At 37.7% G+C, this 11,713-nt stretch overlaps 1 long non-coding RNA gene across 1 annotated transcript; it reads left to right on the top strand.

Annotated features, from left to right (window-relative positions):
• Positions 1–10: 10 nt before the first annotated feature.
• LOC123386176 lies at positions 11–11,463 on the top strand. Its single transcript, XR_006599906.1, has 3 exons — positions 11–160; positions 8,091–8,240; positions 10,265–11,463. It is a non-coding gene; the product is annotated as an uncharacterized LOC123386176 (long non-coding RNA).
• The last annotated feature ends 250 nt before the right edge of the window (positions 11,464–11,713 follow it).

Raw genomic sequence — 11,713 nt, forward strand, 5'->3', positions numbered from 1 at the left:
GCAGAGGGAAAAGAGCAAAGCCAACCACGGAAAGGCTCTTAAAGTTTTAGAGCATGTAGTATACTTTTTCTGCCCATGACCCATTGGTCACAGCAAGTCACGTGGCCAGGTCCAATGTCAATGGGGGCCAACTCAGTGTTGAATCACATGGCAACAATGGGTGAGGATGTTAAATCTTCTTGCAAGGGAGGAGTGAATAAGTGGGGATAATAATATAATCTGCCATAATATCCTGAAGGAAAAGGAGTCGTGTAATGTAATTCACCACCCTACAAATGCTTAGAACTTTAGAACTTCCGGAGTGAAGTGGATAATTTTTTAGGATATTGAGGGAAGGAAGGGGAATGCCAGTAAGCATAAATATGATACTTTCACAAGAAGACAAAATATGTTCCTCCATGCACCTCTAGACATTCTTTTCTTCTCAAGCGTCAGTAGGGGTTCAAACTTCCTATAGGGGCTCCTGGGTGGCTCTGTTGATTAAGTATCTGACTTCGGCTCAGGTCATGATCTCGCAGTTGGTGAGTTCCAGCCCCGCATCAAGGCTCTGGGCTGACAGCTCAGGGGCTGGAGCCTGCTCCAGATTCTGTGTCTCCCTCTCTCTTTCCCACTGCCCTGTTCACACTCTCAAAAATAAATAACCATTAAAAAAAATAGTTTTTAAAAGGCCAGTGGGGGTTCAGGGATGGGCAGTCAGGATGTAAGTGAGGGTAGGCAGTCTGCTGGGTAGATGACTCTTCTTCATTTCTCTGCTAACTTTGTCTAGTAATGAATACCGTGAGGGGACTACTCTGCTATTGACCCTAACAGCAAAGAGAGGGCTAAGGCCAGAGATTATGAATAGAATGAGATAGAGTTGCAGAGGTTCTTGATTTGACAATTTTCTATGTGGTTTTATGAGAAGGTATAGACATTATGTTCAATTAAATATTTCATACTGTCAAGTGCTAATATTTATCAACGTGCTAATTAATAATTGGATCTTTAAACCTAAATAGTGACCCACAACTTGTATTATTTAGCCTAATATTATTGGAAAGAAAGCAATTTATTCAGCAAATATTTTTTGAGGACATATTATATGCCAAGCATTACCTTAGGCACTGAGGATAGAGCAAAGTATCAACTCTTGGTGCTTGCATTCTGCAGAAGAGAGGGCAGAGACATAGATGATAATGTATATGTGCATACTTATGAAATATGCCAAGGGGTGTCAGGTACTATGGAGAAAAAAGTGGCAGGGAAATGAGATGGGGCTGGTTTGTAGGGACGACCTCTTTAATGAAGTGACACGTCAGTGGGGACCTTCATGAATTGACAGAGTGAAGGACCCCTTCATTAAGTGACTGAGAGGTTATCTGGGGGAAGAATGTGGCTGTCTACAAAGACTAAGTGCAACATTGCCCCGCTAAGCCCAGTCAAAGACCAGCAAGGGGGCCAGTGTCACATGAGTGGAGTAAGCGAGTCGATAAGGGGATGAGATATGGTCAGAGAAATAGCCAGGAGCTGTAGGACTTTTAGGTCTTGCTGGAGAGTTTGGATGGTGGTGGTAGAACATTTCAGAACTTAATTTTTAAAAAATGAGCAGCGTTCTAGCCACATCAAAGACACTTTCTCACTCTTTGCCCTCCTTTCATATATGTATATAATGTCCTTGTGGCTGGTCAGAGTAGAAAGCAGAGATGTAATAATACAGTGTATACTGCATTTTAAAAAAATCTGTTCTTTTGGGGTGCCTAGGTGGCTCAGTCGTTTAAGTGTCTGACTTCGGCTTGGGTCATGATCTCACAGTTTGTGGGTTCAAGTCCCACATCGGGCTCCATGCTGACAGCTCAAAGCCTGGAGCCTGCTTTGGATTCTGTGTCCCCCTCTCTCTCTGCCCCTCCCCAGCTTGCACTCTGTCCCTCTGGCTCTCAAAAATAAATAAACGTTAAAAAAAATTTTTTTTAATCTGTTCTTCTATTTTGTATTTTTAAGATGTGAAGTTTATTGAAGTATAGTTGACAGACAATGTCGCACTGGTTTCAACTGTACCACATAGTGATTTGACAACTCTTTATGTTATGCTATGCTTACAAGATTAGTTACCATCTGTCCCCATACAACACTGTTACAATATCATTGACTTTATTTCCTATGCTGTACTTTTCATCCCTCTGACTTATTCATTCATTAACTAGAAGCCTGTATCTCCCACTCCCCTTCACCAATTTTACACATTCCCCTACTCCCTCCCCTCTGGCAACCATCAGTTTGTTCTCCGTATTTAGAGTCTATTTGTTTAGAGCTTTTGTTTATTTATTTGCTCGTTTTGTTTTTTTAGATCCCACATATAAGTGAAACCATAAGGTATTTGTCTTTCTCTGAGTTATTTCATTTGGTATAATACCTTCTAAGTCTATCCTATTGTAAATGGCAAGATATTCTTTTTTTACGGCTGAGTGATATTCCATTATATATATCTAAATATATTCACCACATTTTCTTTATCCATTCATCTATAGATGGACACTTAGGGTGCTTCCATATTTTGGCTATTATAAATAATGCTGCAGTAAACATAGGGGTGTACATATCTTTTCATATCAGTGTTTTTATTTTCTTTAGGTAAATATCCAGTAGTGGAATTACTGGATTACATGGTGTTTCTATTTTTAATTTTTTGAGGAAACTCCATACTGTTTTCCATAGTGGCTGCACCAATTTACTGTGTTTATATTTTATATTTTAAATATTTGTACTAGGATTCTCTATGTATAAATGCCATAGGATAGGTAGATTTTGCTTTGATCTTTGTCATTTTTTTTTTTTTAGTGAAAAGAATCTAGGTCTTTTTTTCTTTTCTTTTTTTTTTAAGTTTATTTGTTTTCAGAGAGAGAGAGAGAGAGAGAGAGAGAGAGAGAGAGAGAGAGAGAACAAGCAGGGAAGGGGCAGAGAGAGAGTGGGGGACAGTGGAACGGAAGTAGGCTCTATGCTGACAGCAGGGAGCCCAATGTGGGGCTCCAACTCACGAACCACAAGATCACGACCTGAGCTTCAGTTGGAAGCTTAATCAACTGAGCCATCCAGGAGCTCCTGGGTTTATTTTCCTTTTTTAAGTGATTTTTAAAGAATCTGTATGACCCCTTACCAATGACTGGAAATAAGGTGCTCTTTCATATCATGTTCAACTGCATGAGGACAAGATGGAGGCAGAAGTGGTTGTCTGTCACATAAATAGAATTTATACCAACAGAGTTCTAAGCCTACTTCAATTGTTGAAAGTTAATTCATTCTCAGACTTTAGAATCTGATTTTCAGAGTACAAGAAGCTTGATGGAAAAAGCAATTGAATGTAATCAGCCTCTCTTTATGTGCTTGGTTTAAAATCGTTTAGGCTGTCGTATGTGATATGAATCAAAGGGACTTGATAAATATCTCTAAGAACACCTAGATGGCTCACCTGAGAAGATGTGTAATTGCGTGTGAAATTCAGACTGAAACAAGCAAATTTAGAATAAAAGGGAATATTTAATAATTGTATTTTCACTTTCTTAAGACCTTTGCCAAAATAACAGGTAATAGCTTCATTCAAGAGCCACAAGAAGAAAATAGATTTTGGTAGATGGTCAGTAATTTGGGGTTAATGTAGTGTAGCTCATGTGCAGAAATTGAGAAGCATTTTCTTTATTTTCAAGGAAGTCACTAGTTTTATAGAGCTTTTTTGATTTGGAGTTTACTATAGTAGGAGCAGAGTATTAAGAGAATATTTCCCAGTAGATTAGGAAAAATCATTATTCATGTACTTAAAATGCCAGTAATATTGGATTGTGACTAACTTCATAACTGAAAATAGTTTATCTATGAATAAAGGCTCACATAAACTCGAGGACTTGAAAAAATGTAAAGATTTGTAAATAGAGCTACAGAAGTTAAAACAGTGTTATACTTTCAAAAATATTGACCTTCATGTCAATGACCCTGAACACACAACCCAGAAACAATATTCATTCTATACTCGAATTTAGCATATAATGAAGGTAGCATTTCAAATCATTGAATCAGAGGGTCCAAGAAGTTATGGAATATGAAATAAACATTAAAAAAATAAGAACTTTCCAAATAACAAAGTTTCCTAGAAAGACAATTATCTACAATTGACAAACAATAATATCTTGGCTCTTCCTTTCTGGTAGCCAAACTTCTTACTCTGTTTATTGCATTGCTATAATTTTCTGAACAGTATTAAATAGCAGTAGTGCTAGCATCGCTTATTCCAGATTTTACTGGGAATGCTTTTAAGGGTATACTGTTGAGTATGACGTTGGTTGTGGTTTAAGGTAGGTATATTACTGGTTTACCAATAGTCGTAATCTCTTCTCCCCATCCATGAGAGGAGAGAGTCTTTGCTCTAATAATCACTGTACCCATAGCTTAGAAAGTGCCTGGCACTGGTAGGCATTCAATAAATGCTTGGTGAATAACTGATTATCAAGAGGATTGATTGTATCAAGAAGATACGTGAAGCGTCCAAGAAATTATCTAAAAAAAAAAAAAAAAAGGCTTATTTGAGATCTTAAGAAACATTTACCTAGTAATATTGGAATTATAGAAAAGTATTAGAAAAAATATCCACTAGCTTAAAGCAAGTGAACTTTCTGATAACTTGTATAATATTTAAGCTATCTTTAAAAATGTATAAGATCTTTAAATGGATCATTTTAGAAAATAAAAACCAAAAATCAGTCTTTATAAAATCAGACTTTTATTCCCTTTAAGGATTATCCCTTTTTAGTTCTTTTTGAAAAGAAATTTCAAACTGCTCTAGGTAGACTCTATTAATATAGACTGATCTCCAAAGGCTTTAGTATTTTAATGAAAACAAGTTATTTGACACTAAGTTTTGGCATGGTTAAATTGGTTCCCTAAGCCTTTAGATAGATGCCACAATGCATATTCAAAGATTAAATTATTTATTTCAAAATATAACCATCAATTTTGAATTTGGTATAGTAGTTATTGAACTTCATTCGGCCATTCATTCACCAAGAATCTATGAAATGTCTATGCCATGCGTGCACCATATGCTAGGCTTCTGGGAAAGGGATGAATAACATTAAAGTCTACAAGGAGACAGATATTATAGTGTAGCATAAGAAGTTTTATAAGAGGGGTACTGAGAGCATCTTGCAGATAGGTCTTTGGAGAATCAGTAGAGTTCAAAATAGGGTTGAAAGTTGGCTTGGATCTATGCCAACCAGACAAAAGGCATGGGGGATGGAGATAAGACACTGCAGCTATGTGCAAAGGCACAGAATGCTTCAAGTACATCAAGTGTAGAGGGAATAGGGAGAAATTCAGTGTGACTAGAGCATCTTGTACTTTTGAAAAAATACAAGTTGCTCATCTGGTGAAGGGTGTAGGATCTTGACTCCACATAAATTCAAATCCTCGTTGTGCACAGACTCACTGGATAACTGAGCAAACAACTAAGTTCAAGTCTTAGTTCTTCTTCTGTAGAATGGGGACAATAATAGAACCAAGCTTACAGAGTTAGTGAGGAGACTTAAGAGCATGTGTAGAACCTAATATTGTGCCCAATCCACCCAGAATAAGAGCTCAATAAATGGTAGCCATTGTTATACTGGTAAATAGATAAATCTGTTAGTGACTCCTACTTTAATATTGAATGGCATTTGCTTGTATATTCCTGGGAATTATTCATTCAATGGCTTTTTAAAAAAAAAAGCTTAAATAGTAGAATAAGTCCCATACTAGTACTAATAATGAGTTCACCTTTTCAGTAGAGTCCAGGAGTATAAAAGTACCACTTCTTCCTGAGCAAAAAGACTAAAAACATGTTACCTCAAATCACATCCATTTTAGAGAAAAGTTTCTACCCCAGAATCAGTGGTTTATGCAATTGTCAGTAGTAGAACCCTATAGCTTTTTTTTTTTAAGTTTATTTTTGAGACAGAGAGTGAGAGAGCAGGGGAGGGGCAGAGAGAGAGAAGGGGGACAGAGGATCTGAAGCAGGCTCTGGCTGAAAGCAGAAAGCCTGATGTGTGGCTCTAACTCACAAACCATGAGATCGTGACCTGAGCTGAAGTTGGACACTTAACCGACTGAGCCACCCAGGCACCGCAGAGCCCTATAGCTTTAAAAAATTGAACACAGCATCTATTATATGGTGAACCACCACAAAGTATAAAACTTCTGTTAATTCAAACACATGCATGTGGCTTTGCAAATATTTTTAAATCATTTGCTTGAGTGACTGTTCCTTGAAAGAATAACTTCTATTCGTGTGTCTATTTCTTAGGTCTGATTCTCACCTCAGCTAATTACATGCAGATCTTTGCCTATTCTCTCTTGACTCCACTGTAGTCAAATGGAGACAAATATTGTAGATGGGTGACTTATGGCCAAACCTGGTTTTTAAATTTTTTTTATTTTTATTTTTTATTTTAGTTTTCATCATATCTTTTCAGAATTTAACTTGGTTGAACTGCTTCTTCTTTTTTGGAATTCTCCATAGAGTTTGGCTTCACGATCCCACACTCATCTGGTCTTCTTAGATCTGGTTTCTTACATGTCTGAGCCTTCCTTCTTGGTATGTTTTATCTCTCCTTTTTTCATTACCTGTCTCTTAATGTTAGTAATCTGCATGGTTCTGTCTTTGGTTCTTTTCTTTTCTCATTCCACAAACTCTCCATGGGGGTAATCTCATTCTCTCCATTGCCTTTGATGAACAGATATATAATTATGTGAGTCTCAAATTTTATCTCTATCACTGAACTGTTTTCATGGCCTCTTCTGTGTATCTGTTTCCAGTAACCAACAGAAAATCTCCATCCTGCTGTCCCAGAGGCAATGAAATCATTATGCCCCAGGCTGAACTACTCTCATTTTTTCTCACTCCATTCCTTCTCCTTCATTCTGATCTTGGTGACTGGCCCCCCTATCCGTACACTCACCACTTGGAAACCTGAGAACTAGACTAGTTTTCTCTCTTTCCTTAGCCAAATGCCCTCCACATATCCAATCAGTGTCTGATTTTATTTCTTCGACATTTGTTTGCCTCTTGCGTCCATGCCCATTACTTCCAGCATGTCGTACCTTAACTATGACAGGAGTATCCTAAGTGATCTTCCTACCTTCACTCTAAATCAGCCAAGTTGTTCTTATTCTCTGGTAAAATTTCCCTGGTGGTTTTTCATTGGATGTGCAAATTCCACTATGTGATGTTCCATACTCTTGATGATCTGGCTTGAGCCCATCTTTGCTTCTTTCCTTCCACATCTTCTTTCCTGATCACATGATTTCATGTTGTGAAGCCTTCCCTGAGCTGCTGACCACAAAGCTCTTTACCAACCATGGAGAAGATGTAAAATCACCCAGCCCCGTGCCTTCACTCGTACCCTTGTCCCCTCCTGGGTTTATCATGGCTCCCACCTCCTTCTATTGCACTTGTTTGTTCGCCTCCATTATTCACTCTGTATTCCTGGCATCTCATACTATGTATTCAAAAGACTTTTTTGCTAAAATATCAATAGATATTTATTAAGCACTTTCTCAAGAATGGGTAAAAAAGAACGACTTCCAGTTTCTTTGGTATTGTCTCGAAATACTCCTTCTCTAGGATGTAATAAATGTGTCTGACTGAAAATTGAGGCAATCCCTGGTTGCATACATTGTTGGTTTCCATTCCAATGTGCTTCTGTGTTTTTTGAATAGACAATGTAATTATGCCTTGCCTAAATGAAATTGGCTTGATCTCTACAACCATCCCATAAAATAGTCATTCCGTCATCATCATTGTTCTCGTAGTCATCATCCTCATTCCCATTTTATATGTAGTGGGGAAATGCTATGGTGGCTTCTAAGTACACTAACTAGTGGGATTATCCTGGAAGTCCTGAAATTGAAAGGCTCATAGACCAAAATGGCTAGTTTGTTAAATCAACTTAAAATCTACAGTGAGAAGCAAAGGGAATGGGATTGAATAGGTTAAGATATTTAGTGCAAATAGGTGAAAGGACCGCATGGCCTGTGGTTTGCTCAAAGTTCCTGTGTCCTGACTCTCTTTACATCACCTTTCTTTATCACAGATGGTGTTGTTACAAGGACCAGAGTCAAGGGCAGGCAAGAAAGTTTAGAGATGGAAGATCTGTGGTGCCAGATGCTTGCTCTATTGGAGAGAAGAAGAGGCAAATATACACAGCTACAGTTATAGCTCTGTGATAACCTTATGAGCAACGGTATGTATTTTAAGCAGAGGGCAAGTGGGCTAGAATGGATGATACCAATGGGTGGCCAATTTGAGGTAGATAAAGCTGATCCATGCTTTATGAGTATTTAAGGCTTATTTTGCTTTCCATCTCTTTCTATCTACAAGTAACACTCATTTTTTCATTCTCTTAATGTGTTTAACACATAAATGTCTATTCTATGTTTAGCATGTCCTATAGGTCTATGACATACTTACTATCTATAGTTAACATTTCTTATGAGTTTCATCCATCATGTGTGTTTTTCTAGTCCTTTAATGCAGAAACAAAAATTCTTAAAGAACATTTACATGATGGATGAAGCACATATCTGAGGCATGGGACTATTAAGCCACTTGCCCACGATCCCCACATTTAGTGCATGGGAGAGTCAGGGGTTCAAATATAGGAAATGTAGCACCAGAGACGACTTCTTAACTACCATCCTATATTGATTCCTAATTTGCCTGAGAAAACACAGCCAGTAAGTCTGACCTCAAATTCAATGCTCTTTCCCATAACTACTCTTTATTCTAAGTATCTTTGTGGCTGGAGACCTCTCTTGTTCCTCTCTGCTGTTCTTATCACCAAGCATAGGGCCTACACAAATACTTGTTGACTAAGAGAAGATCCCAGTTTAACTGCTTTTCTTTTGGGTTAACGTTAAATGGCCTGAATAATACCAATGTAACATTTAAGAAAAGTTAACTTTTGACAATTAAAGTTACATATCTATAGTATTTGACTTTAAACAGAATTAACCTAAAGGGATCTGTAGTTGCTGGAGAGCAAAAGATAAGGATCCAGGAACTGAGATCTAGCTCTGATTGTGAAACTGACCCTTTCTTTCAAAGGGATTAAGTTGTTTCTCTGTGCTTCCTTTCCCTCAGTTTGAAAAAGGCCCTAGTAAGTCCTATCTACCCTTTTCACTAGGAGCTGTTACATTTACTATTCTTCCTGTTACTAGCATGCCATTTAAAAAAGTGGTTTCTGGAGTGCCTGGATGGCTTTAGTCAGTTAAGTGTCTGACTTCAGCTCAGGTCATGATCTCACAGGTTTGTGGGTGTGAGCCCTGAGTCCGGCTCTGTGCTCAAAGCTCAGAGCCCAGAGCTACTTCGGATTCTGTGTCTCCCTCTCTCTCTCTGCCCTTCCCCCACTTGTGCACGCGTTCTCTCTGTCTGTCTTTCTCTCTCGAAAATAAATAAGTAAACATTAAAAAATGGTTTCTGCATTATGGATTAGAAATTATAAAAAATGTAATAAAGTCTATCTACACATTCACATAATCAATTAACATATTTACACAATTAAAAATTTACACAATTTATAATCTTTTAAAGGCCCAGTTTATGCTACATTTAGACGTGCTTCACATCCTGCAATTTGCTAAGTATTCTACAATTTTCCACAGCCGTTTGACTTTTCTTTTTTTAAATTTTTTAATGTTTATTTGTTTTTGAGAGAGAGAGAGAGAGAGAGAGAGAGCACACAAGCAGGGAGGGGCAGAGAGAGAGGGAGACACAGAATCCAAAGCAGGCTCTAGGCTCTGAGCTGTCTACACAGAGTCTGACGTGGGGCTCAAACTCGCAAACTGAGACATCATGACCTGAGTCGTAGTCGGACACTTAACTGACTGAGCCACCCAGGCGCCTCTCCATTTGACTTTTCTAAAAGGAGAAAAAAAAAATTGACGGCCTTCTGAAAGAAGCTAATATGAATTATTATGGTCCTAAAATATTTTTAATGCCTCTTTTTTGTTCCATACTTATATATTTATGTCTCTTTATTTTTACCACTTATAAAAATCTTGTTCTTGTCTAGGAAGTTGGCAATAATCTCAATATATGCAAGACACCATGTGGAACTCAACATGATAGTTGTTCAACCCTGGCTGCCCAGTAGAATTAACTAGGAAACTTAAAAAGAAAAACAAAAAACTGATGTTTTAGCTCTACATCAAGCTATTTAAATCAGAATCTTGAAGGATGGAATTTGAGTATCTGTATTTTTAAAAGTTTTCCAGATATTCTACAAAATACTTGACTAGGACTCTTCAAAACTGTCAAGGTCATCATAAACAAGGAAAGCTGAGAAACTGCCACAGACCAGAGAAAGGAGACATACTGTTGCATCCACACGACTCCTGAAACAGAATGCTATGGGCAGCAGTGACAGTCACAACAAAGTTTATTGCAATGAGAGGCAAAGCAGACTGATCAGGACTGACACTCTTGACCAGAGTGCGGCCCCGAACAGCCGGTCTACAGAGTTCTTATAGCCCACCACATCGTCTTATCATCACCTGGGAACAGAACAAAGAAATAGTTTCCAGATGGGGGTGGAAACAGTTCTGACATGCCTTTGCCCCAATCCAATCAAACACTAATCCAGTGATTTTCCTTGAACTTTTGTTCCCTTGATTGATAGGATAAGGCTGGTATCTCTTAACCCACAGTGTTAAAACAAAGCTGTTATTTCTCAAGGCTACAGGTTAGCCCTAACACTACAATTTAACCCTTACATTACTAATTCAGTGTAATAAGGTATCCGAAGTGGGATCCTGGAATGGAAAAAGGATATCAGGGGAAAATTATTGAAATCCATATATACCATGGAGTTAATAGCAACGTGTCAATATTGGTTCCTTCATTGTGACATATGTACTGTACTAACATAAAATGTTAACAATAGGAGAAAGTGGGTGAGGAGTATATGGGAACTCTCTGTACTCTCTTTACAACTTTTTCATAAATCTAAATGTATTCTAAAATAAAAATTTTATTTAAAAATCTGTCTAATATGGAGCTGGAGTTGAGACTCACTTACATAGCAACATTGTATCAGAAAACAAAAAGTCTTTTGAAATATTGAGCCCAATTGCAATTGCCAGCATGTGTAGTCCTACAACCTGACTCTCAGAAACAACAGGCTATTGTAACAGAATACATTTCTAGAAACTTTGAGGGAAACAAAAATGGACTAATTACAATAAACATAACTGTAATAATCAGAAATAATTAAATAATCAGAAACAACAGGCTATTGTAACAGAATACATTTCTAGAAGCACTTTGAGGGAAACAAAAATGGACTAATTACAATAAACATAACTGTAATAATCGAAACCTGGATAGGGGCACCTGGGTGACTCAGTTGGTTGAGCATCTGACTCTTGATTTTGGCTCTGGTCATGATCTCATGGTTAGTGGGATTGAGCCCCGCATAGGGCTCTGCTCTGACAGTACAAAGCTTGCTTGGAATTCTCTCTCTCCCTGTGTCTCTCTGTCCCTTCCTCACTCATGCTCTCTCTCTCATTCTCAAAATAAATAAACATTTTTTAAAAAAGAAAAAACCCTGATTACTATTTGCTTCTGAAAAGCAAAAATTCAAGAAATACAAGAAATACTGCTTAGTAAGAAGAAAACTACTCCCAACCCATTAGTCAGGTTAGAAAGGTAGTTTTA

Source organism: Felis catus, chromosome B3, assembly GCF_018350175.1.
Source record: "Felis catus isolate Fca126 chromosome B3, F.catus_Fca126_mat1.0, whole genome shotgun sequence".
NCBI lineage: Eukaryota > Metazoa > Chordata > Mammalia > Carnivora > Felidae > Felis > Felis catus.